The sequence below is a fragment of the Heloderma suspectum genome, chromosome 1, assembly GCF_057233095.1.
Source record: "Heloderma suspectum isolate Gila_16-S chromosome 1, 16-S_ref, whole genome shotgun sequence".
Lineage (NCBI taxonomy): Eukaryota > Metazoa > Chordata > Lepidosauria > Squamata > Helodermatidae > Heloderma > Heloderma suspectum.
Genome location: NC_139458.1, coordinates 341113003 through 341140359, shown reverse-complemented (window position 1 = coordinate 341140359; position 27357 = coordinate 341113003). Strand labels below are relative to the sequence as shown.

Genomic DNA, 27357 nt, shown 5'->3' with positions numbered 1-27357 from the left:
TCATTGGTTCACCATTGTTTCCTTGGCACAATGAATGGTTTTTAACTATAAACCCAAGGACCTCCATATCGTAAAGGTTACCTCCTCCCCTCTATCCTTTGACCATCTCTTAGACCTTCTAAGAATGATGCCTTAATTACAACATCTATGAGCAAAAGTCCCGACATCAAGGGCATGTTGAGAAGTAGCTACACTGGCACTCCAAGGCCCAAATCCAAGCTTCTTTGGGAAACATTCCTCTCATTTTTGGATTATTGGCCATGATTAAGCTTTTAACAGGGCCTACATTTTTAACACAGGTTTATTTGAGCTTGATTTTTATTTGATGCTCTACGAACAAAATAACTGCCTTACTCAGACCAAAGTTCAAGGGTCCCCAACCTCTTTGGGTCAATGGAAACATTTGGAATCTGGAGAGAATGCCATGGGTGCTCTCACAAAATGGCTGCCATGTTGGGGCTTGCCCATTCAAAGCAATGGTCACACGACACTCATTTCCCAGAAGGCAACTGGTGAGAGTAAAGGAAAAGTAACTTGCCCAAGAAGCTAAGTACAAGGCAGAGCTGGGGTTCAAACTCCAAAAGCCATTTCTTGGAGACCAAAAAAAGATGGTGGTGGAGGGTAGAACTTTGCTTTGCAGCAAACCAACCTCCCAGTTAAAATAATAATTTATATTTTTAAAAAAATCTTAAGAAATAAAAATCAGGAGCAGCAGGGAGCCTGGCAAGTGCTAAGAGAGCAAACACATACAGCCCATGGGCACTGTATTGGAAACCCCAGCCCTACCAAGTCCAGCATTTTCTTTCGAACAGCAGCCAGGCAGATGCCTCTGGGAGCTCAAAGGCAAGGCAGGAAGGTGACAGCCTTCATTACCATCGGTTGCTTGTCTCTGGCATCTGCTTCGGCACATTGAGATCCCATAGCTAAACTGTGTAAGAAAGAATGATGAAAGAACAACCCATTTTCTCCCATATACACTCTGATCTTCCAGTCCTTGTTAAAGTATACAGTGCTATTAATTTGATCTCATAGTTCATACTTGAAGTTTCACTGGCAGCAAATGGACTTTTCATGTGAATAAAAATTGGCATGATAAAGATCCTAAAACTGTAGTTCCTAGATGTTGACCATAGAAAAATCAAATGGTTTTAGACTGTGCCTATTATGCATTTATTTATTCTGTCTGTTAACCTTGAAGTGCCCACAGTGGTTGAAGCTATGTGTTTTCTAATAGTATTAACACAATAAAGCAGTAATCATAAAATGTTTTCTCAGTAATCTTGTCCTCTTCCCTTGAGGATATCATCCTTGCCATAAAATTCCAATCAGTTGCACATACACAATTATGAAAACGCAAACGTAAGATTTTCTTTCAAAAGCCAGATTATATAAAATATAGATTGCCATGTGTTTTCTGTTTCATTTCCAAATACTTCATGTTTTCTAATGCATCAGACAATTTTGAAGTAATGTTTCAGGAGGGCTTTTGCTATTTCCTGATGTAACTTTTTTAATCACTGCAAAGCACCAATAAAATTAATAAAAAGTCATTTTCAGTATTAACTATTGACAACAGAGGAATCCACCATATCAATGCATTTGGCAAACTCGCTGCACAACGTAACAAGAAAATTAGAGGGGAAAGTTTTGATAAACATTTATTTAAAAAATGAATTTTCATCTATATATTTTAAATTACAGCGCGATACACACACACACACACATACACACTCAGAAGACAGTCCCATTGAGTTCAGTGGGACGTACTCCCAGGTAAGTGGTTTTAGGGTTGAATCCTTGGTTTCTTTTTTGTTTATTTTATTTACACAATTTATATACCACTCTACATCCAATAAAATATTCAAGCAGTGAACAAAAAAAGGGGAGATAATAATAATGATAATAATAAGAATCAAAATACAGAATTAAAACCGTTAAAATCAGATTGCGCCAATGAAACTGTAGCAGGGAAGTTTTGTTTAAATCAAACTGTCTTCAGCAGGCACCAAAAACGTTGGTGCCTTCCTGACATCAACAGGCAGGGAGTTCCATAGAGAGTGAGCTGATACACTACATGCTTTACTCCAAGTGGACTCCAAACTGACTGCAGATCCATGCGGAACCATGGACTGTTAAAAAAAAAAAAAAACCTCTACAAAGTTCTAGTCTAATGGGATTTTTGCCCCACCCCTACATTTAGGGAGCAATTCTAAGCCTCCAAGGCAGATGGCTAAGGAACCATTGGATGTTGCAGGCAGAGAGAGAGGTCCACAGTCAGAGAGAGAAGTCTGCACACCCCACCCCACACCCCAGACACCAACTCATTGCAGTGGTGGAAAGCACCACTGCTGTTGGTGCTCTGACAACAATAGGAGCGAAAAAGGGGCAAGTCATGAGTGGTTTGTTTGCAGGGGAGGTCCGTATTTGCCAGATGCAAAGGCTCCTCATTCTCTGGATGCTGGGGGAGAGACTATGGCAGCCTCAGAGTGGCTCAGTATTTTATATGGCAATCATGTTTGCCACAGATACACAGCAAACACAGAAAGTGTGAATGACAGATACATGTCCTCCTAAAACTACTTTGGGAGCCTGGTGTACTCATGGCAACACAATGGCCACGTGAAGTGTGTGGTCGCTTTCAGTCAATGGAATGTTTGTGAATTTTCCATTATGTCAGAGCAGGTCAGCCAATCCCTGTGGGGAAAGAACTAGATCACAGACAGACAATAATCATTTTAAGATATATAGAGATTTATTTATTTATTTATTTCGTTTATATCCTGCCTTTTTTCCTCCTTAAGGAACCCAAGGCAGCATACATCGTCCTCTTCCTCCTCCATTTTATCCTCACAACAATCACCCTGTGAGGTGAGTTGGGCTGAGAGTTTGTGACTGGCCCAAAGTCACCCAGTGAGCTTACATGGCCAAGTGGGGGCTAGAACCCGGATCTCTCGATTCCCAGTCCAACACTCTAGCCACTACACCACATTGGTGCTCTAATATCTATATAGATTAGATATAGATATAATGGAATGGATGTAACCATCGTTATCATCATTATCATTTAGTTTTAGGGTTTTTTTCTGGTGAAATCAATATTTTTTTCTGATCTCTGGTCTATTTTTTGATATTTCATCCCAGCTTGCAGGAGAAGCAGCTAAAGCATATCCAAGCTTCCATGCAGGTTTCCTTTAAAATTAACCTATGTTTTCCTAGTGAAAAATTATTCTTGTTGACTTTCATGAAGGAAAATGGGCATAAATTGGTTACTGTAGGGAAGGGGGGCTTCTACCCAAACTCAACTTTCACATCTTGTACAGTAATAACATCAATTCTAGAAATTGACAGCACAATTCTAGACATTGACCTTTTTTCCTCAGAGTGCCTCAGTATTTTATATGGCAATCATGTTTGCCACAGGTACACAGCAAACACAGAAAGTATGAATGACAGATACATGTCCTCCTAAAACTACTTTGGGAGCCTAGTGTACTCGTGGCAAACACAATGGCCATGTGAAGTGTGTTGCCACGTGAAGTGTGTGGCCACTTTCAGTCAATGGAATGTTTGTGAATTTTCCATTATGTCAGAGCAGGTCAGCCAATCACTGTGGGAAAGGAAAAAGATCACTGACAGACAATAATAATTTTAAGGGATAGATGATATATGGATGGATGGATGGATGGATGGATGCCTGGATCTAAAGCTCCCATTATTAGAGTTCTGCTTGCAAAAGTAGTGTTCACAGTGCCCACTAATGGAAGGGGGAAAGGCCATTTTTGCCAATTCCCTTTTATGGGGGCTTCACTTCCAGCGCTGCCACCACCTATGGGGGAAACTGCTCCTTGACTGGCAATTGTGCCCATGGGCCTTCTTATTTTTCTTTAGCAAATGCTTATATTTCAGGGCTTAAGGAATTCTCTGCCACTATAACTCAGAGTTCCACAAGCTGACCCTTTTCTGCTTCCACCATTCTTAGAATACTTTAAAACCTCCTAGTATAACAGTATATTTTTGCACTAGTATAAGAGGCTTAGACATGAGATGCGCACCAACACTCGAAACATGATGAACTGTTAAACAGGATGCTGTATTAAAGGGATATTTCGTACATAAGGGAATACCAACATTTACTTGGGGTTTTCAAAAGAATGCTTGCTAACACTTCTTAAGGAGTCAAGAGACACTTTTGCTACTATAAGGCTCTTAATGACGTCTTTTATCTCAGGGCAAATTCCCTAAACCGATACCCCAGCACATATACTCACAACCAGGTCCAGCTCTTGAGAAGAGTCACAAATCTCCTCCTGTTGTATTTCTGGCTGCTTGGACCTTTTATCTGGGCACTAAAACAGATAACCAGATTCTGGCTTGTGTAACCTTCTTCTGTGATAGGAGGCTGCCCTTCTTCTTAAGGCAGCATCCTATCATAACACAGCCACCTGCTCCCTACTCCTGATCTTCACCAGCCACATATTGCTATCCCACAGAGAAGGAATCACTTAATATTCAGGACTTAGCTATTCACTTTCTCCTCCGCTTTTTTCTAGTCCTTCTATAACACTACCCACCAACCAGCAGACCTTCTCCCTTCCAGACTAACAACCAACTCAACTCTGCTACCACCAAAGCAGGCCTCCAACACAGCAACAACACTAGGCCTCAAGCCTATACAGATGGCCTCTCAGAGGCCACACAGAACATTATACCACATAAGCAGTGATGTACATGGTATTTCCTCACCCCTTCCTCTGCTGTACCCCCTGAAAATCTGCTCTGCATGGTTGCATATCCTGACCTGACCTTAACAAGATACCCATGAAGCATGTATTCTTGTATAGAGGGATCTTTGGATCCAACCCAATGTAATCTTCCATATGTCACAACTTTTGTTTTGGTTTTGTCAAACATTTAAATTACCATAAATATTTTTATATATGTTTTAAAATGTTTACTGCTACTATTATTATTTTATTTTGAGTTGTGTCCTATATTATATATAGCTGTATTTACAATTCTTGTTGTCATATCTGTGGAGAAATTGATAAAAGAAAAGATTATTCCGCAAATAAACGTAAAACCTGCAATCCTACATACACTTACCTGAGAATAAGTCCCATAGAACTCAGTGGGCTATACTTCTGAGTAGACATGTATAGGATTGCACTGAAAATCACATAATACCCTAACCAGCTCAGTCCTAGTCAGGTTTACTCAGAAGTAAATCCTAGTTCCAAATAAGTATACGTAGGGTTGCAGCCTCATTCTTAAACAGCATTTGGAACAGGAATGTCATTAATGAGAGCCAGTGTGGTGTAGTGGCAAGAGTGTTGGACTAGGAGCTGGGAGATCCGGGTTCTAGTCCCCACTGGGCCATGGAAGCTCACTGGGTGACTTTGGGCCAGTCACAGACTCTCAGCCCAACCCACCTCACAGGGTTGTTGTTGTGAGGACACAATGGAGAGGAGGAGGATAATGTAAGCCGCCTTGGGTTCCTTGCAAGAGGAAAAAAGGCGGGGTATAAATGCAATAAATAAATAAATAAATAAATAAATGAGCAGTCTGCCAAAATCATGCATTGTTAGCCTTGTTCCTCGTTGTTTCAGAGATTTTCAGTTGTAGGTAAAAAAGGTTAAGTTAAGTAAGAAACATTTATCTTTAATTCAATTATGTGTTGAATTTCCACAAGCCATAGAATCAAAGAGTTCTATTTGCAAGGGAAAGCTCTTGTTATTTTTGCACTTATTGTGAACCCACCATCTAAAAAATACAAAATACTGGAAGTTGTAGAACACATGATATTTAAAACACAGCATTTCTGAAAGCTATAATTGTTTGAAGCCTAATGATGCTTGGAAATGGGGGCAGGGACAGAGAAAAAAACTAGAGACTTACCTCTGCTAGGAACCTGGGTCTAACAAGAACTGGTTACATAATTCATTTCAATAGTATCTTGTCTGAGCAGTTTATCTCTAGATTCAGACTTAAATATATCTCTTCAGCATAGTGGATCTCAGTGACAAGTTACCTCCAGCCAAAGAAAGGTATTAAGTTTCATCTGATGCCCATGTTAAATAAAGAAGGGATTTATACCCCCCAAGATTTAGATCCCTTCTCTGATATTTAAACATAACATAAAATCTGAAGAACTTCCTGTCCTCCATTAAATTTGTGTGATGCAAGCAATCAAATTGGTACACAACTACAGCCCCACATGTGCAAGAACTTCTTGCACTCTTCTATAAAGGGAAACATTCCTCCATGTTCACAAAGGTTCTCCCAGCTGCCCTCTGCATTGGGAAGCCTCTGCACGTGGCGCACAATATATGAATTAAAGATGCAGGAACAGAGACGTAGAAGCATTCGTCATAAATGGAGGATATTTACAAAGACAAAATACAAAAACTAATGTTGAATAATTAAACTTATTTTGGCACACTGTTTATACCATGTTCTTTCTCTGTCATTTGAGAGGTCTACTGTAGACACTGTGTTCAGGATAAGCCTGCAGCAAGCTAAACACTTAAACAATCCTACATAGCTACAGCTAGGGATATGCGAACCCACCCCCTTCCAGGTTCTCTGGGAGCCTGCCTAGCCCCTGCCCCCACTCGCCACTCCCTGGACCACGCTCAAGCTCTTCCCGCGCTCAGTGAGCAGCCCACACTCACCCCGGCATCCTCGTCAAACTCCGCAGTCACCAGTTTTTGAAAAATAAAACGCGATCACAAAAATGTGCATATTTGTGTATGTGCAAAACTGCATTTTGGGGAATGCGCATATTTGCAATCGCCATTTTATTTTTCAAAAAATGGTGACTGCAGAGCTCGATGAGGCTGCTGGGGTGACTGCGGGCCACTCGCCAACCACGGGCATGTGGAAAACAGGGGCAGGCGCTCAGCGAGCAGGGCTTGGGGGTGTGGGCAGGGGTGGGGGTCCACCGGATTCCCAGATGGAATCAGGTGCATGCACCATCTCTAGCTACAGCTCTTAACATACTGAACCAAATGGCACCCAAACAGTAGGTGTGCTCCTTTGTTTCAGGTGTGCTCTGATGTGGCCAGGTAATTCACATCAAATGGAGGCCTTTCCATACTTTAGCCTAGGACCATCCTGCAGCTCATTCTTTCCTGGACTCCTGGCATCCAAGCTACTCTTGGGGAAAATGAGAGTGGAGCTACATATAGGATCTCGGGATAATCCTAGCTATTAAAGTTGTCCAAGTGAAGTGGATGATGGCGTCCACTTGGCATGAATTGCAAGATCACATCAGTGTGTCTACCACAACCGTGGCACATCTCACACAGTGGCTAGGTTCAAATGTAACATGAAACCATGGTTTGGGCCAATGATAAGTAGAATAGCTAACCAGTTAGTTAGCTAGTTAGTTAGCTTGAAAGAGCAGCATAAAAAATAGCTAAAATAAAACATATCTGTCAGGGTTCCCCTTATGACCAGGACCCCCTGAGCAACTCCTTAAGGATTTCTTACCTCCTTAAGAGTCCCACCTTCCTTCTTTTACCTTCCCCTACCCAGTACTATGGGGTTTAGGCTGTAGATATGGGGTGATTGACACTCTAGACAAAGGGTTTAACTACAACAGTTTACTGGTAAATTAAAGTAAGCAAATTACAACTAAAGGTATTTACACAATGGAGCTGAGTGATACAAAAGGCATTAAGAGAAAATAAAAGTTGCAAAATGCAAGTTCCTTTACCCTAGCTTCATTTAGACTTCTTCCTGCTTTCTCTTCATGCTCTGGTCTCTCTGACTTTTCTCTTACTGGCTCTCTCGCTCTCTTTTTACACCCTCCTCCCCCAAAATCAAAAATACCGCTTCAAACCTGAACAAATGAAACAACTGGGGAAATGAAACTGAAAATTAACTGGGGAAATGAAATTACTCCTCTCAGGGATACCTCCTCCCAACAAAAAACTCCAGGCCTCTAGGCCTGATTTTTTTTCCCCTTTGCCTCTGTAGGCCTCAGATCTTCAGAGTATCAAATTAAAAAGCCTATGAAATTAAAAAATCTTCACCTGTACCAAAATGACATCAAAAATACCACCAAGCAAGCCTCCCTGGGGAGAGCATTCCATAGACAGGTCACCACCACCCAGTAAACCACACACACACACACCAAAATTCAGATGGCAGAGGGTCAAAGAATGACATCTGTTGAATTTCTCCATGACACAAACAGTTTGAGCTTCCAGACAAAAAACAGGCCAACCATGTTTTTGAGCCATTTGTCTGCCTTTGTTTCCCATCTGCTCCAGACTTGGCTTCATATGTTCACTCCATGATAAAGCAGCTCTTGAGCTGGAATAATGCCAGCAACTGTGGTCTGCCTATGGTCTGGGAATTCAGACCTAACAGGAAACCACAGTTAGCACAAACTGTGGATTGAAAATAAACTTTCAACTGCATTTTTAGATTCCAGTTTATTGACACCCAACAAACCACAGTTTGTGAAAAGGATTGGATTGAGACATTAAAACAAACCATAGTTTAGTTAGATAAATTTTAACCATGGTTTCACATTACATCTGAATTCAGGCGTTACTAATTTGGTACAAAAAAGCAGGGTTAAACAGAAGCTCTAAGGCAACCTTCCCCAAACTGATGTTCTACAGATATATTGGACTACAATTCCCCGCATTCCCAGCAAGGAAGGCCAGTGGCTAGTTGGACTGAGAAATTATGGGAGTTGTAATCCAACAAATCTGGAGGGCACCAGGTTGAAAAAGGATGCTCTAAAGCATCCTCACTGCACATAAAGGCTGCATGAATCCATAAAACTGTAATGTCCAGGATTTTACTTTTGTAGCCTTGACCCTATTTAGATCAAGCATTTATTAAACAGGTTTCACTAATATTCTTCTGAGCATGTTGAGCTTATTTACACAAGCCTTTTAAATGTATTGCTATTTATAGCCCCCAAATTATTTACTTTCTGAGAAGGGAACACTTGGTTCTTTACAGGACATCCCTTCTTCCTTTGCCCTTTTTATTTTTGCTCCAAGATCCTTATCTGTGGGAATTTAACGGAAAAGAATCTCAGAAATGAGACTGAAAATGTGGAGGACTTTCCTTTCCTTTCCTTGCTTTGAAGAAGGAATGATGAAGGGACACCAGTAGGCATTCCCTGAATTCATTTCTTTCTTATTTTTCCTTCCCAAACAATTTGGCCAGGTGCACAAATACAAAATGTAGTTGTAAGAAATGGGAGATACCACAGAACTATTGCATTTTCAGTCGAGTACTACTAACCAGGCTAGTTTCAAGATTTTAAATGAAGCTTTGATGGTTCATGCAGCCATTATTACCATGGAAAAAAATGCTTACAATGTTGAAATGTCACATTCCTGTTGACATCATTATGGTACACTATAGACCTCACTGATAGACTTCACTGATTTGGATGTCTCCTCTTAAAACAATATTGATCATCCAGCGGACACTCTCCTAGTTAATTCGTTTTTAGAGGACCCCTATTTCAGGTACGTGCTCACATGCACATACAGATGTACTCTTAGCCTATCACTAGGCTTATCTGTCAAGCCCACCACCTTTTTCCTGTAGTAGGTAGTTCCCCTCTTTTCCTAAAGCAATGAAGTTGGAATTTACAAGGCAAGATTATTTAGTGAGAAATTCTAACATCTATTGTAAGAGGAGAACCACTTAGTACTTTAGGCACTTAACAGTCAGTCCCCCTCACATTTTATGAACGCACCCATAGCTACTATTTTAAAAGGGGGAAAGCCATGGCTCAGTGGCAGAGCACATGCTTTGAATGCAGAAGGTCCCAGGTTCAATCCCTGTCATCTCCAGGTAGGGCTGGAAAACTTCCTGCCTGAAACCCTGGGGAGTCACTGCCAGTCAGTGTCAACAATACTGAGCTTGATGGATTGACAGACTGACTAAGGCAGCTTCCTATGTTCTGATGTTCCTAAAAGGCTACAGGGAAGACATGATTTTGCTAAAATTGAGGAGGAATAAGAGGGTAGAGATACTGTATTTCATTCAGGGGCCCCCTACATTTCACCCCACAACTCAAGGCCATTTTCTAGTGGCTCTATTTACATCTCCTGGGGGTTGGAATCATTTGGGGAAGAACAAGCAGAGTTCTCATTAAAAGAGCACCCAGACATGGTGGTTTGGAGTTTGGAAACATAGTATGGCTACATTTAGAATGACTTGTGTGTGTGTGGTCTTGTTCATGTTATAATAATTGCACCAATGACTTTTAGAGAGGAGGCATAGCATAGTGGCTCTGAGTGCGACCTGGGAAGTCTCCACTTCAAATTTCACTTCAGCCACAAGGTGGCCTTTGGCATGCAACTAGCCTAGTGTCAGCCCTTCTCAATCTATATGGATTATAATACCAGTTTGCATTACAAAACTGTTGTGAGGATTACTAAGGCCCCAATTCACACATGAGTGAACATTACTTGGTTATTCATCCCTTGATTATTCAACACTGGATGACAATGTGACTTCAGGTGCTATTAAGAACATAAGAAGGCCCCACTGGATCAGGCATAGGCCAATCTAGTCCAGCAAACTGTTTCCTACAGTGGTCAACCAGAGGCCTACAGGAAGCCCATAAGCAGGACATGAGAGCAATAGCCCTTTCCTGTTGTTATTGCCCAGCAATGGGTATTCAAAAGCATGCTGCCTTTGATCCTAGAGGCAGTATATAGCCTTCATGACTAGTATCCATTGATAGCCCTATCCTTCATGAATTTGTCTAAACCCTTGTAAAGCTGTCCAAGGTAAATATGGAAGTTCTATGTGTGATGGATCATTCATGCATCTTGCAATCAAGAGATGAATATGGATGTATGAGCCAGTGTGCTGAAAACTTGAAATGTGTTCTATCTACTCATCTCTTTGTATCTATATAAATATAAATAAAAAGTATATTTTTCTTGGAGTTTCTATTATCTTCTTCTAGATCCACCTGAAGACCTTTCACAGGGCATGATCTGTTATGTTTGCATTCTCATACAACAGAGGTGGGCAACCTATGGTCCTTAGGCCACAAATGGCCCTAGGCCTAATTTCATGCGACTCTTGGCCTAGTTTCGAAAGCTCACTGCATGCGATCAGTTCAGACCTCTGGCAAGAGCCAGCTGCCCCTTCTCTGGCCAGCTGCTTTGGAAGGAAAATGGGGGGGGCAGAAAGAGAGAAGGGTGACCCACCCACTCTTGGTTTTGCCTTCCCCATCACTGACATGTGCCCCCAACACTTTACCTATGAAGGAATACGGCCCTCGAAAGAAAAAATGATGCCCTCCCTTGTCATACAACATCATCCCTTGCCGTATTTCAGACACAACAGTCATAAATAAGAGTGTTCATCTATCCACACCACAAGGCATCTTTACAAATGTCTTCACATTCTCCCTTTAGTTTTCACAAAAAACATTCAACTCTCTAATAATAGTACTTAGATAACCTGTACTTGACCTGTCTTTGGACAGTGATGATTATCCATGCAAGATGATTTTGTAAGATAACATAGAGTGATGTAGACACTCTCGGTTAAGACATCAAACATCTAGAGAACTGGCGGTGTATAGAGTGTTTTTCTTTTCTTCCATATATCACTGAATTTCAGTGTAGAGAACATGTTAAAGTCCTTTCATGCCAGTACTGTGTGCAGTTGGTGCATTTCCATTAGAATTCCACTGTTTTTGACTGGGGAGAATATAGCAATGCTCCCATGGGAGCGGAGCATTTCAGGTGTAAAAGGGGATTTGTTATAAAGAAAGTGATTATAATGGGATTTAATGTAATTGAAAGTCAAGGTACAGTAGCTATGCAGTGTATCACTAGCAGTATTAAAGTTTTCCTTGAATGTGGATTAGATGTCCCTATGTAAACAGGAAACGAGGAGCTGCAGAATAAATCACTAATATGTTGTACAGATTTAGTGTTTCAAGAAATAAAATCATGTAGAGAAACTTCAGTATAGCCTTCTATATTCTCCAGCTGATAAAAATGGGATAATTAATATTCTACCTTACAGGCTTGTAAGGACAAAAAAAGGATAAAGGTAGAAATGATGTCATGAATAATTAGTTAAAAATATTTGCCTGGGGAATGTGATGTAGGATAAAGATAAAATTAATCTTCCAAGCTTAAATTCCCCCCCACCCCACCGCCAAATGTTAAGTTTCCTGATTTTTCTTTGTTGAAAACCATCAGTGGTTGAAAAAATCAATGCCTGATTATGTTCTTAAAGGGCAAAAAAAGAGATAATAATTTTGCTGTGAATTCTTTGTGTTGTTTATTGCTAGTGTCTATTTAATCTTCAGTACAGAGAAGACACCCAACGTCACTAAACCCTCTTCTAATGAGATCATTATTTTCTAACTCCCCTTTCGAATGAATGTCCTTTTACATAGCAAAGCTACAGAGCTTGGATTTTACAACAGTGCTACCTTTTATCTAGCCAACATAAGTACTTAAGAAAAAGACAAGAAGGGTCATGAAGGAAATGTACGTAGCATATATTTCACTGCCTGGCAGGCAAGAGTGGGAAACAAAGAAAGAAGATCATGGTAACAAGAGTAGCCATCATAATGAGCAGAAAGGTTGGGAGAAAACGGGGTCCATTGACCTGCTTGGCCCAGAATTCCTCAAAATTCAGGTGTTTCACAATAAAGGAATGTGGGCTAAACTCATTTCAAGGCATGGCTGCACAGGATCTTCCCATATCCCATGTTCGGCACTTCAGAATACTACAGAGCAACTTTTATCAGGGGTGAGGAACCTCAGGCCTGCAGGCCAAATCTGGCCATGCCACCTTTCCCTGGACCCGCCCCCTTTCCCCCAACCACCAATCATTTGGCGGTTTCCCGGCTATGAGGCAGCTTCTTCCCCATTCTAAAAGGTTGAAATGCCTCACCTAAGGCTTAGTTACTGGCAGTACGAGCTTCAAGCGAAAATATGCTGGTGCTTTGGCCCCACCCTTTTTGTCTCTGGCCCTGTCTCCTTTGCCTTTGGTTTTGCCCACCACTGGATTGCAGACCCAGAAGCATCTCTGAAACTGAATTTGGCCCTCGAGCTGAAAGACTTATGTAAATATGGCCTTGGATTCAGTATACCAGTATCACTTCTTCACCACTGGATTGCAGACCACTATCAGACCACTATTGATTGCAGACCACTATCACTTCTTCATCATTGGATTGCAGACCCAGAAGCTTCTCTGAAATTGAATTGGCTCTCGAGCTGAAAGACTTGCGTAAATATGACCTTGAATTCTGTATACCAGTATCACTTCTTCCCCACTGTGGACTTGATAGCCTGTACACAACCTGTTTCCATCCATGTATCTGCCAGTGGGCAGGAATAGAATCATGTGTACTAGCTATCTGTGTGGCTTGCTGGCATCAGGGGCCCTAAATGCGAAAAAGCCCAACATGAGTACTTAAAAAAATTAATATAAAAAGGAAAAGAAACCAGCAAACAAAAACCAGTCGTCATGACAGCCTTCAGTCAAGATGCAGGTGAAGAAGGACCTTTTTAAATAGAATCAGAAGTGGTGAATGTAGGATGACCTGAATATGGAATACAACTTGAGTCCAAAAAGTATTATTGACCACTGCATCATTTGTGCATTTTTGTGGCTGGCAGAGACAATAGCTGGGAAGACACATAATCTTAAAAAGAATTGACTAAGGTAGGAAATATACATATGACTTTTAGAACAATGCACTCTCACAGGAAAACAAAAAGTCAAGGTGTTGCAGGACTGAAATATAGCTGCAAGGCCAACCCAAGACATTTTGCTGCCTGATGCAGAATCACAAATGGTGCTTGTCTCCTTCCCCAAGTCAAGGTGCATAGTACCCAAAGCTGGCCAAGTTATTTTGGCACCTGAGACAGAAAATTGTTGCTCAGTGGGAGTAAAAAATACTACAACAACAGCAACAACAACAACAACAACAGCAACAACAACATAATTAACCATTTCCTGGCTTTTCTTGATATCCAGGTGCTTCCAGATAGAGGCTCCTGGTGTTACTAATTAGAAGGCATTGTAATGCTATTCTGCCTTTTCCTTCTTAAGTTCCTGTCTGTAATTAAGCATTGGGAAAAGAATTTCCACTTTTTAGAAAGGGTGGGGGGAAACTGCAAGCGCCTAAAAACCACCAAAAACTGCAACAGCATGTTGTTGTTCAGTCGTTCAGTCGTGTCCGACTCTTCGTGACCCCATGGACCATAGCACGCCAGGCCTTCCTGTCCTCCGCTCTCTCCCGGAGTGTGCTCAGTTTCATATTCATTGCATCGGTGATGCTATCTAGCCATCTCATCCTCTGCCGTCCCCTTCTCCTTTTGCCTTCGATCTTTCCCAGCATCAGGGTCTTTTCCAGGGACCAAATAATTCGTGGTCAGGGGAAAGGGTGATCTGACCTTGAGGGTGGGACAAGGATTGTGGTGATCTGGGGAACCCTGGAGGGCCACCTTGGGTCCCCAGGAGGGCCAAGTTTGGCCCACAGCCCTAGTGTCTCCACCCCTGTTCTATGGTAAGAGAAAAGACAGAAGTAATGGCAGGAAAACACAGGGGGGCCACAAGCTGAAAATGATAGTGTCTGGACCCCCCTCCCCCCAATAAAATTCTGTGAATGAGGCAGGCCAATTATGCTAAAAAAGCCTCATCTGGAAGTACCTCATAGAATCATAGAATTGGGTTGGAAGTTTGGAAGGGGCCTACAAGACCATCGAGTCCAACCCCCTGCTCAATGCAGGAATCCAAGTCAGAGCATCCCTGACAGATGGCTGTCCAGCCTCATCTTGAATCTCTCCAGTGTGGGAGAGCCCACCACCTCCCTAGGTAATTGGTTCCATTGTCATATTGCTCTAACAGTCAGGAAGTTTTTCCTGATGTTCAACCAGGATCTGGCTTCCTGTCACTTAAGCCCATTCTTCCGTGTCCTGAACTCTAGGATGATCGAGAAGAGATCCTAGCCTTCCTCCCTGTGACAGCCTTTCAAGTACTTGAAGAGCGCTACCATATCTCCCCTCAGTCTTCTCTTCTCAAGGCTAAACATGCCCAGTTCTTTCAGTCTCTCCTCATAGGGCTTTGTTTCCAGTCCCCCGATCATCTTTGTTGCCCTCTAGAGCCAGCTGCCTAGGGATGTCAGAGAAGAATCCGGCCCCCTGGAATCCATGGTGGAACTGCCTCCCTGCCCACCACCCCGCGGAATCCCCTCGGGACGGAGCTTACCTGGCGGCTCTGGTGGCAGTGGTGGCTCTGGCGGTGGAAGCTCCGGCGGCGGATGTGGCAGCGGTGGCTTTGGCTGGTCTCCTGGCAGGCCACTGCCAGGCTGCTGCGGCCGCAAATGGCAGCCGTTGTCAGGAGCACCCTAGCTGCCTCTTGCAGTCCCCTCCAATAGCCAACTCAGGACACAGACGACGAGGATTCTTTCCAAGGCTTTATTCCTTTATTACTTTATGACTCTTTCAGATACTAATCACTAGCGACTAAGCAAGGAACAGCACTGGAGAAAGATAGCAGAGTAGCCTAAGCTCCAGGTAAGGCAGTTAGTCCCCGTTTGAAGGGGAACCATGGGAAGACTCTGAACTTATGGGCTATGGAGAGATCCTCCCTCTTTCCCTTGGGTCCTCGGGACGCGACCATTGTTTGAGCACCAAACAAGCGGAACGCCTCCTTTCGGCACCCTCCATCTGTTGCCGCTCCCTGCGTCTGTTCTGAGCATCCAGCAAGCCCCCCTCTAGCACTCTCTCACTGCCAGGGTCACTATCTCTCTGAGGAATGCTGGCAGGAGGAATCTCTGCCAGCTGCTGTGCTTGTGAGAGTTGAGTGAGCTCCTCTCCCACGGATTGCTGTTCTTCCTCAGAATCAGAACCGGTCTGGGGTCTATGGGCTCAGTTTCCACCCTGACAGCTGTCATAGCAGCCGCCATTTGCGTCCTTGCAGTCAGCTGTGATAGGCTACGTAAGTATTTACATAGCCTATCATGGCAAAGAGCAGGGGCGCAAATGGTGTAGTGGCCATTTGTGTCCCTGCTCTTTGCTGTGATAGGCTACATAAATACTTACGTAGCTTATCATGGCTGGCTGCAAGGACGCAAATGACGGCCGCTATGATAGCCACCATTTGCGGCCATAGCAGCCCGGCCGTGGCTGGAACTCCAGCTGCTGCTGGCCCGAGCTGGCGGCTCCGCAGAGCTGCCACGGAGCCGGCCAGGGAGGATTCCGGGGGGAGGGACGGAGGTCCTCCCCCCCACCGCGGATTGCCTGACGCGGAGCCAGGTAAGACTTTGGTACTTCACTACAGCTGCCTCATTTTGCCTAATGGTAAGGCCAGCTCTGTTGAGCTTATTGAATAAAGATGTGTTATTCTTTTCAGCAGCTGATGGTGACTGTATAATATTATTCATTTACAAATAACAGTATTTAAACTGGTTCTGAAGTAGTACCTCAAAATGTTAGCAGTACACATTGACAAATATAAGTATGAGAAATTTCTCTTGTCCTCTTAATAGCTATATGTTATTCTAGTATGGTAATTTTAGATGCAACTTTTTCGTCCAACCGGGTTCCTATTTTTATTTTCCCAGTCAGGTTATATTTGGTTAAAGAAAAATAAGTTGGAAATTAAAAACAACAATAACAATGTGTACATCACAAATTATGCCTTCAAAATGTTGTGTCAATATGAAAAAGAAATACAAAATAAACATTGACTTTTTGAAAAATTCCTGTTTTATTCATTCACTAATTTTGAAAAAAATTACACATGCTTCCTCCCACTGTTGATCTCCAGCAACTGGCATCCAGTGACATACTGCTTCTGAAAAACATGGATGGTATAGCTGGATGCCACACTGGTTGGAGACCAAGAGTGAGGGGTCTGCCTGTTTTTCTGTTGGCTTCCTCCCATCCTAGCTGAATAGACAGTGAACAGGTCTGGATGACACACTGTAGCTCATCGTGGGTTATTTAACCCATGATGAGCCACAGCACTCACAGGTAACAGACTGAATATGCAACCCCTGCTTGACAGTTGTCATGTCATGCAAACTCTGCGAACATGGTTTATGCAGGGGATAAACAACCCTCACATAACCCTAAGACAGACCGTGGGTTGTGTGAGGGTTGTTTAACCCTCAGGTAACCCATGATCGCCAGTTTCGCACAACATGACAACCCCTGAGCAAGGATTGCGTATTCAAAATGGTGGCCGCATAATCCAAAATATGGTGATGATGACGATTCCTACAACTGTGTTTATGACTAGATTAATTCAATACAAACTAAAACATAAATCTCAGAAGTTAGATAAAGCACTGTGCTAGTGGAAGTCCACTAGCACAACGTGGCTTTCTCCCTCTCTCCTCCTCCTGCAGTCCTCTGCGCAACCTAAAGATCTGCTCCAGAAAGTTTCCCAGTTCACGGGAGCAGATTTTGAAGATGCACCGGGCGGGCGGGGGGGAGAATCACACACACCCCTGTTTCTGCTGACAGAACTGCTTCCGTCAGTGGAACAATAGAGTTGGCTCCAGCCCAGTGTGTACATAGAACGATCAGACAGCACTTTATAATTAATATTGTAATTTCTATTGAATTAAGAGTTTGCCACGGGCAATATTTGGTCAGTTTAAGATTGATTTCATATAGGCAGTGGGAAGAGTAACCTAGAAACGCCTTCCTGCGGGAGTTAATACCCCACAGCGAGGCCAGGAACTGGCAGCGTTAACCCTATTGCTGTGCTGAATTTGGATGGCAGTCCTGGAAGCCTGTTGTTATTATTATAAGTTTCTTTCTGATTTTTATTTTTACAAAACGTTTAATTATATTTTCTCCCTCCACCCACAAGCCTCCCAGTTCTATATTTTGCAGTCTTGTGTTTTTGCTTGATGCACATTGCTTGTTACACTTAGATCATTCCTATGGAAAAGGTGAATAGACACAGAGAGGGAAGACTTTTTAATTTAATCTTCTTGAGAGCCGCTTCCCTGCATCAACAAGCTGGGATGTTGTTTCTCCCCACACAGGCTCACCAGGAAGGGGGCCTCTTAAGATTTGTGTGTAACCATTAGAGCACCCAGGCCTGTGCTGTTGTACTCTTGTTTGTTTGTTTGTTTGTTTGCACATTTGTACAGGCTGTTAATAATTACTTCTTTCGCTTCTAAGAAAATGCATCCAGAAAGCAACATCTTTGCAAGCCACACAAATGACTAAGAGACAGTGGTGTCGTTCCCCTCCCCCATGTTATCATTCTGATACAACAGCATTCCTTCCTCATTCCGCAGCGAAGATAGAAGATTTACATTCTTTGCAAGGAAGGTCATCCTTTCATAGCCAAAAGCCTGTTTGCTTTGCCAGTCCCTTCCAGCAACCCGCAAGCATAACAAGTACTGGGGGAAAACAGAGGCTGTCCTTCACTTATTAATGTGTTTATTAGGCAACAGAGCGCTTTCCAGCATTTCCACAAGTGCTTTTAAAGGATTGTTCCTCACTTGACTCGTTCGGCAACAGTCAGACAGAGGCCTGGCACGCACACAAGTCACATACTGTTCACTGTCAGAATGTGCCTCGCTCCAAAGAATGCCATCAAGTACTTTTAACACTGAAATATTATTTATTGACCCACCATTGTTTGTACTGATCGGCTGTTAGAACATTTCCCCACACACCACCACCAGCAGTTTGAAGATTTGCTATGATCCTGTTGTTTAACTATTTAAACTATTAACTATTTAACAGCTTAAACTAACCCTAAAAAGAAAGGGGGAAATACTTTAAATCAAATGTGCTGGATGCTACCCAGCAATTTCTGGTAGCTGCTAAGGGGAAGATGTCGGGCTATATAAGGATTCATTAAGTGTCCAGAAAACACACATTGCAAGGCAGATTCCTGGATTTCTTAAAAAAAAAAAAAACACCTCCCCTTGTCACTCCTCTGAAGATCATAACAATTACAACAACTAACTGGTGGATGGGTTGTCTCAGTCCCCTTTTAAGGTTGTAGATAGAACCTGGAATGTCTGGTCTGCGTTTTCATGTTTGTCATCTCTGCTTTGGCCTCTGTTGTCTACTGGCTGCTCAAGGTTGCGTTATCCCCAGGTATGTGCTTTGTGACCTCTCCAACCAGAACAATCATATTTTACTATAATAATACATTTTGTTATTCCTCCAAAGAGCTGAGTGAAGCTTGCATACTTTAATACTGTTATTTATTAAGGGTGCAGTGCTATGGAGATGCCTATGCAATGCAAGGTGGCTGAACTGCATTTTCGGTTAGACACACGATTTGGCGCGTCTAGCTGGGGACATGGGGGGGGGAGGCTGCACGGCACATAGGAAGCCTCTTTATGAGCCTCTTTATGAGGCTTCCTCAGTCTCCTCCCGTCCCTGGGACTGCCCCCTTTTCACCCTCTCCGCACTCCCTTCCCAAACGCAGAAAAGAAGCTGGCGTTGAAAGAACCGTGCCAGCTACGAGGGGGCAGGGCAGGGGTTGGGGAGTGCAGTTTCTGGGAACCAAGCTCAGAGCCCTAGGTTTGAGCTCAGTTCGCATACTCCAAAAAATCCTATGGCCCGCTAGACAGTGTCTAATGTCCATAGGATTGCTCCCTCCATGTCTTAGATGCCTTTATCAGAAAAAGATGCAAGGCATCTTAAAATGGATATTAAGATATACAAAAATTTAGAACAATTTAAACGTCATTTCCAGGTTGCACAGACTTCTTTAGCTTCAGAACTTGAACTATGCCATTTTGGCCTTCAGACTAATTTCTGTGTCATGACCAGGCCTGGATGCCTGGTAATTGGCTTCTACAAATGGTTTTTCTCTTTGACAGTCACTTTAAGTTGCTCCAACCCACGGGGCTACCCTCAAAGTTTTTTTGTCACTGCACCACATCCAGGAGCCAACTTCTATCTCCTCAGCTATTCTCACCCCCTCTTGTTTCTTTCAGATGTCACTCCTATCAACATTCTATCTCCCATGTACCATGGTACTCAGCAGAGTTGCTTCAGATAGGTATACTTCTTCTGACTCACATATAGGCACTTTGATAAAGTGAAGACAGAACTGCATCAGTTATTTGAACGCTGCATGCTATGTTCAATGCTGAATTCTACTTAATTTTTCCTCTTCCCTACCCATCCCTTTTTCCATCTGTCATGGCTTTTTAGATTTACAAGCCTGCAGTCAGGGACTATCTTGTTTTACTACTTGATTGTAAGCTACTCTGGAAGGCATTTTTGGGTTGAGGAGCAGGATAAACATACCTTGAATAAACATATAATCAAGCCACAATAGTAAATGTTTTGGCTGTTCTATGAACTGAACTCTCTGAAAACAGGGGTAAAAGAGTGGCAGCTGGTATAGAGGAGACATGGTCATTAGCACTGCTTCAACCATCCAGGAATCAACATTTATCAAGACCATACGGATTACCAGCTCACCAAGTGATTGTGGGCACACTGTGGCAAGCTATCACGTCTTGTTAAATGGCCATCTGCATTTATTCATTCTCTTTCTACGGTGCTGTGTGCCCTGACATAAAGAATACTTGGTTTAAATAATTCCTAACAATCCTAATAGGAGCAGAGTGTGTGCCATTATAAGCAGATGTAAAATGTTGTAACAGCATGACCCTCCTTTCAAAGGAGATGTTTATAATTGAGAAAATCCCTTATGGTACTCAAGGAAACTTTATGCAAGGTCAAATGTGGAGTTACAACTAATTGACAGCAGTTTGTATTTGTACTGTAGATTAAACCAGCTGACTAAGACATACAACTAAAGAGCAGAACAAAATCTGACTTAGTCGTGCTGACTTTCATTGAGTGAAAATGTAATAATTCCATTAGAAATTCTTCCACTGGGTGTTTCTAGTTACTTTTGAAAGTATTAAATTCAACACAATATGATGTGCTTGCACTGTAATTAAAATTGTATAATCCCAGCTCCTCTTCCCTCCCCTTCCCCATCCACGAAACCCCCCCCCCCCTTCCTGGTTTTAGCATGATTTGTCAGCAAGTTTCAGGGCCATGTTAACAAAGAGAGGGAAATGGTGCCTCCTAGGAAAAGTTCTAAAAGACCCTCTGGCTATTTGAGAGCATGATTTCTTCCCCAATTTGATCATAAGTGTGAGAAAGGTACCAAGTATAGAAACACTGATGATTGGAGATAGCAGCCAAGGAGAAATTCACACAGGAAGAGGCTGGCTAAAAAGCCTTTTTCCACAAGGACTTTGAGGACTGCAGCAAGAAGTGGTTTTCTTAAAACTGTAGATAACAGATCAGGCACAGAGAAGCTGACACTGCAAAACATCCAAGTAAAGGTGGGGGAAGGGAAAAGTCGAATGGGAAGGGAAGTGAGAAAGAGAATCATGCGGCACTTTTGTGCAGTGGGGGCTCTGCTCATATTACTACACAGGGCAGTTACCAGAAACATTCAGCATAACAGGTTCTGATGAAATACTTACATTTCTGTAATCTGTATGTTTGCTGAGAGATTTCCAGGACTTTGTCTGTCTTCTGGGTTCCCAGATGGGAAATGATGGTATGTGATTGATGGTACTTTATTACATACCTAGGCTTTAGCTAACATTTTCATGACTTGAGTCATGAAAGAAGTGGAATTTAGCGTTTTATTGTATCGTTAGTTAGGATATTTTTCTCCCCTATGCCTTTCCTGGGTGAACATGCATTATATTTAGGAGCTGAAAGTTTATGGAATCAAATGGCCCTCCAGGGGACTAGACAATGAAAACACTGCCAGATTCATTTTTATCTAGCCTTACAGGATATCAAGAAAAACAATTATTATAAAGGAGAATGAACCATCCTGTAACTTACTCAAAAATTCTTGGCTATGTTTTCTGCTTTTCCTTTTGGAGCAAAGAGAATAATGCTTCCTAGTTGGCAGTTTGTAAAACCTTTCCTTGCCCCATTTTTGGCACACTATAGGAGAAAAAAAAACATACAGCTGTCTTTCCAAAACATGTTCATTGAGTAATTCTGTCTACAAAATGTACTGGGGAGAATGATTCTGCTTTGTATCGGTCTGACGTTCATCGTGTGGGACAGGTGTCCTTGAATAATTGGCTTCCTGCATTGTCCAACTTCATAAAAGATAATTTTTTTCACATCAGTCATTTTCATGGCTAGTTTTAGCCATATAATCTAGCCATGAAACCTCATATCTCATCCTGTGCTCATTGGACAAGGAGTAGGTGGGGCAAAAATGTAAATATAAAGGAAACTTTGAAATAGGGAATTATTGCAGCAAAAATCTATGACTTGCTTTAGGTAAACCCAAGTCCTTGCCAGCATAACCTGACCTCCAAATAGAAACTTCCATTTCTATTCACACATCTAAAATATGTTCAAGCTCGGGCTTTGACAGATCTCCAGAAGTAGAGAGTTTAATCGCTGTGGACAGCCAATGAAGACTCTTCTATACGCCCTAGAAGTCCTGGCTAGAAACATGGATAAAATTATCAAGGGGGCACACTATCCATCAGTCTAAAGGCTCATCTAAATTCTGTATATTATCTGGAGTAACACCCACATTATGTAGAGAGTGACAGTATTACTGCCAGACATGTAAATGCAGGTAATACATGTGACAAGCCACCCAGTGGAGGCTTTTAGCTCCTATGTCACTGAGGCAGTGAATCTGCTCTGGGTTTCAGACAGAACCAGCAAGAATTCTAAAGGAGCTATCCAAAGTGCCAAACCCTATATCCAAAGTGGACCTTGGATAGCTCCTTTAGAGTTCTGACTGTTCTGAATGAAACCCAGAACGGATTCACTGCCCCACTAACATAGGTGCCACCAGCCTCCACTGAAGCCATCATATCTTATGACAGCTGCTACACAAAAGTGGCCTCCAAATGGTGCACAACTGGCCAGTTGTCTATGACAAGGAGAGGAAACTGCCTCCTAAAGATGGTGTCTCCAAGCCATTGAGGGGGGGTAGGGGAATGCTGTATTTACAAAAGAATGGGAAAACAGTGCAGATGCTGGAGCACTGGCATAATATATTCCCATGAACCTACACATAGGGCTTCTCTACACAGAGGCTTTTTATCCCGCAACTTTACCAGGGTTTCTGCTTCCGGATTCTTTGCGGGATTAAGATCAGCCCTTTCCACACACTTCCACTGTTTTTTTTCATAAGGAGTTCCTTTATCTGCAAGTTCTGTGTTTTGTTATACAGCCACTAGATGGTGCTGCGGTATAGCTGCTGTTAAAGTGCAACTTCCTCTTTTCACAGAGAAATTCAACTCATGATATTTATATAGCTCATTATCCCCAACCTTTAAAAAAACAGGATAAAGGTCAGAAAGGATGGGAGAGGCCCTGGAGGCTGACGATGTCATGTAAAAGACCCGTAAACTTCCGTGTGTAACTAATCTTGACCGCAGGATAAAAGCCCCATGTGAAGAAGGCCATAATGTCAGAAGAATGCATGCCACTTACATCAGGAACAACGGCATGCAACCGAGCCTCAAGGTTATGAAGCAATGGACACTAAACCATAAGTTCCAGATCCATGAGGTCTCCATTATGGTCTAATTAGTGTCTAACTAATTGGAGAATGTGATCCATGTTTCCTTTGCTCAGTGTTTCCTCACTACATGTCAAGGGAGCAAAGGCAAGCTTCCCAGACATACTGTAAAAGTACTCTTATTAAGAAGGACATCCCTACATTTGTTTTCCTTTCTGTTTTGTCTTCCCTCTTCAGCTTTGCAAATCCCAGCTGTTGTTGTTGTTGTTGTTGCTACTGTGAATACCCTCCCACTGAGCTCAAAAAAGATTTTTTTATAGATATTCAGGATATTCATCATAATGCTTGATAATGATAATGTTAATAATGCCCCTAATGACTTATTAAGAAAATCTTATCAACTCAAGATATCCTGCTCTATGTCTCCCTTCCGTTTTAGGTACAGTAGGTGGGTACTAAGCCTTTTCATTTGTGACACCTAGGTTGTGTGATACCCTCCCTGGAAAAATCCACATAGCCTGATCACTGCCTGCCTTTCAGCAGGCTGAAATTTTATTTTTCAGCAAACTGAACCTTATTTTGCTGTTCATACTGTGTATGTTTTTTGTCATGTGTTGTGACATATTATTACTTTTGTCACAGGACATATTACAAACTATGGCGATAACAACTCTTATTGGTTAATTATTTTTGGTGGTTTTAAAATATAATCATATCCCACGTTTGTAGCAAAGTTGGGGTTCTTGGGATGGAAAGGTAAGGCAGAAATATTTTACTGCATATAAGCTCAATACATGATCAAATCAGAAACTGATGGTTTCCACCTTGGCCTGTTTTGCATAGGACCAACACAGGTCTCCACTCTGTGCCACCTGAGTCCATGCCTTCCTCTCTCCATGCATTTCCTTGAGTCTACACATTTTAAGAAACCCTTCTGTACTGCCAGAGTAAGGAGATTTGACAGCGTAGATGATTTTTAAAAGATGTACAGCTGGCAGTTGAAGCTTTCAAGTGAGAAAATGTAATATTGGCAAGGCCCTGTAGTGACTGTCAGAGCTAATGCTTGCTTCTGGATTTTGGAAGAACCAAAAGCAAACAGCATTTTGTTGCCATTAAACTACAGCAATGATCCCAGGGAGTATACAGAGGGTTGAAAGGCTTTGAGGGAAAGAGCAGGTTCTTGGTTACCTTTGACACACAAACATCCCAGGCAAACTGCCGTTTTGTTTATCCCCTTGCAAACCTTAGGACAAGCAGAATTCAAGCTGCTTACCTTCCTCGACATGACCTTTCTAGCAAGTATATCCATTCAAACATTTGAATTCAGTGAAGCAGAATTAAAACCATTGACCTTTCATTCTTCCCTAATCCAGTCCCCTCTACAGACTTTGCTTTTAATAATCCAAAACCACGTCTCTACATGCCATGCTGTCAATACTGCAGAAGGCATCCTGGGCTTGGGAGCCGCAGTGACAAAAATCGGCATTTGAGAACTTATTCTCAAGGATATAATCTCTAAGTCATATCCAAACTTTGTACTGCCTACATTTTTTTCCCAGAATCTTTGAGCTTTTAAAATGTCTTTCCCCTTTTGTAACCAGCATGTGGGAGCTTGTGGGGGGAGAGAAATAGCTACACAGGAATGTCTTTCTCCATTGGGGGGGGGGGGTCTAATACATAAACACACACACAAAGGAATAGTTCCTGTTCTGGTCACTGAACTAAAAAGGGATCTGTTTCTTAGAAGTATCAAATAACTCTGGCAAACAAATACTAACAAAAAAGGCAGAGTTTACTGGAATAGCTAAATAGCTCATTAAGATGGGATTTTGGCAGCACTCACTCTATCTTTCACATTGGGCCACCCAGCCTATATCTGTATTGCTCTTCTGCTCATTGTGTAAAATAAAATCAGTGAAAAAAATTCCTACATTCAGTGCATTGGGCTTAAAAGTTTAATTTGAGGACAAAAGGGGACTTCGTGTAGCGTCTAATAATCTTAACTTATATCAGGAGCAGGTGACATGGTAACTGCAGGCACCCATCTACTCCCAGAAACCTTTCTTGGCACTCACCGAGGTGCCCTCCCCCTCCCACTTACAAAACATTAATGAACACATTTTCTTACCCACCGCTGGGATTGCTGGGAAATAGGTTTTGATGGTGTTGAAAACTGTGGGCTCGAAGGATTTGTTTAGTGGGTTGGGGCTCAGACCCCACCTCTGCCTTGTACTCATGTCTGGGGCATGTTACTTGCCCTTTGCCATGCCTCTCGTGGCAGCCATTTTGTTGCAGTGCCTGGGGAGTTTCTCAAGTTGCCAGATGTGCCCACACACCTGCCTTCGAAGTTGCCCTTAAGCCTCGCAGCACCAGTCAAATGTCCCACCATGTCATATACCATCCCAGAAAGCCAAAGACACAGAAGATGCCACCCTGTGCGAAGAGTCCAAGTTCTGTTTTCCTCAGCAGCGTGTTGCATTGCAGGACCAAGCTTTTTATTTTTGGCAGCAGTCACTGGAGCAAATTATACAGCTCATCAGATGTGGTTTGTTAGATGCAGTAAATAAACCAGAGCAAGGACTTGGTTTTCTTGTTTATATTCAGTTACAAGTTTGACTGAAATCAGATTTCTGGGTTGTTGTTTTAAATAAATCACAATATTTGAAATGAAGACATTCTATGCTTTTTTGAAAATTTAACTCCAAACTTAAATTGTCCCCAATGTTTTATTTTTAATTAAACTATTGTTTATTTCAGCAAAGTCCAATGTTTACATTGCTATTCAAGGATATGCAGGCTGCATATAGGTATACATGGAACCAAGAGTAGTGCAAGGAAGGTAGCCCCAAGGCAAGCTCTGCTTCTCCCCACCTTCCCCCTTTGCTTTATGAGTGACACAACGGCCAGCCAGTCAGTGCTGTGTAAACCCAATTTCTCATCAAACAAAATTATGTACCCCTGCATATCCCACACACCCACAAACCAAATCATGGACAGCAGGCTGCACATTTGCTGCAAATAAGAGCAAAAGCACACATTTCTTTGTTGACATAGTTTTTTTTTAATCTAGAGTAAATGCAGGGGTCCTGAACTGGAGTGGGACCCTGGCACAGGGGTTGCCAGAGCTTTAATCCTCCCCTACCAACCCCCCCACCCCACTGCTGTCTTGTTTTAGACTGGGGCCCTGCGCCTGCCATTTATACTGCCAATAAGTGATAAATTTGCCTTAATCCATTTGTTGGAATGGATTACTGTTTGGCAATATCAATTGCAGGCAGGGGACAAGGGATCTCCTCTATATTTAATTTAATATTATGCTGTGTGTGTGTGTGTTTCGTCCTTTGAAGTCTCTGTGTAGAACCAGTGCTTGCTGTATTTAATTACTGACAACACATTTATCTATCAATCCAGAGACAGTTGTTAATACTAGAATAGGGGAAGAAAGCAACAAACTGCCACTTATTTCAGTTTATGGACTTTCTGAACTTCCATTTGGGAAATAACCAGCAGTGCTGAGCAAAAGATTGCTTTTTTAAATTCATTTTCCTACGTACATTTTCTGCCACTAAGCTTTAGCAAATGTACACAAACAGCACTGGGGGGAAAAAGACAAATATGATGTTCCTATATAGCTTGTCAACAGAATGACAATATTTTCTCTGTTTTACTGCAAGTGGTAACTATTTTTTCCCACTTTATCTGGCAAGAGTACACAATGATAATATTAGAGCTTCACTGAATGTTAGCCCATTTATATTTTGGGTAGGAAGTATTCTTTTGGGAGAGCCAGCAATATTTTCCCCAAACAAAATCCTTTAAATGGGCTAATGTGTTCACCTTTTTTTTCAAAAC

The 27357-nt window shown here is 42.2% G+C and overlaps 1 long non-coding RNA gene across 2 annotated transcripts in view; it reads right to left on the bottom strand.

The window, feature by feature from the left end:
- Positions 1-22018, bottom strand: part of LOC146359597 (uncharacterized) — a 78899-nt gene extending 56881 nt beyond the window's left edge. Inside the window, exon 1 of one of the 2 annotated variants that reach the window (XR_014786716.1) lies at positions 21476-22018. This is a non-coding gene — a long non-coding RNA (uncharacterized LOC146359597). The remainder of the gene's footprint in view (positions 1-21475) is intronic. The other variant, XR_014786715.1, reaches the window with a different exon arrangement.
- Positions 22019-27357: the final 5339 nt, after the last annotated feature.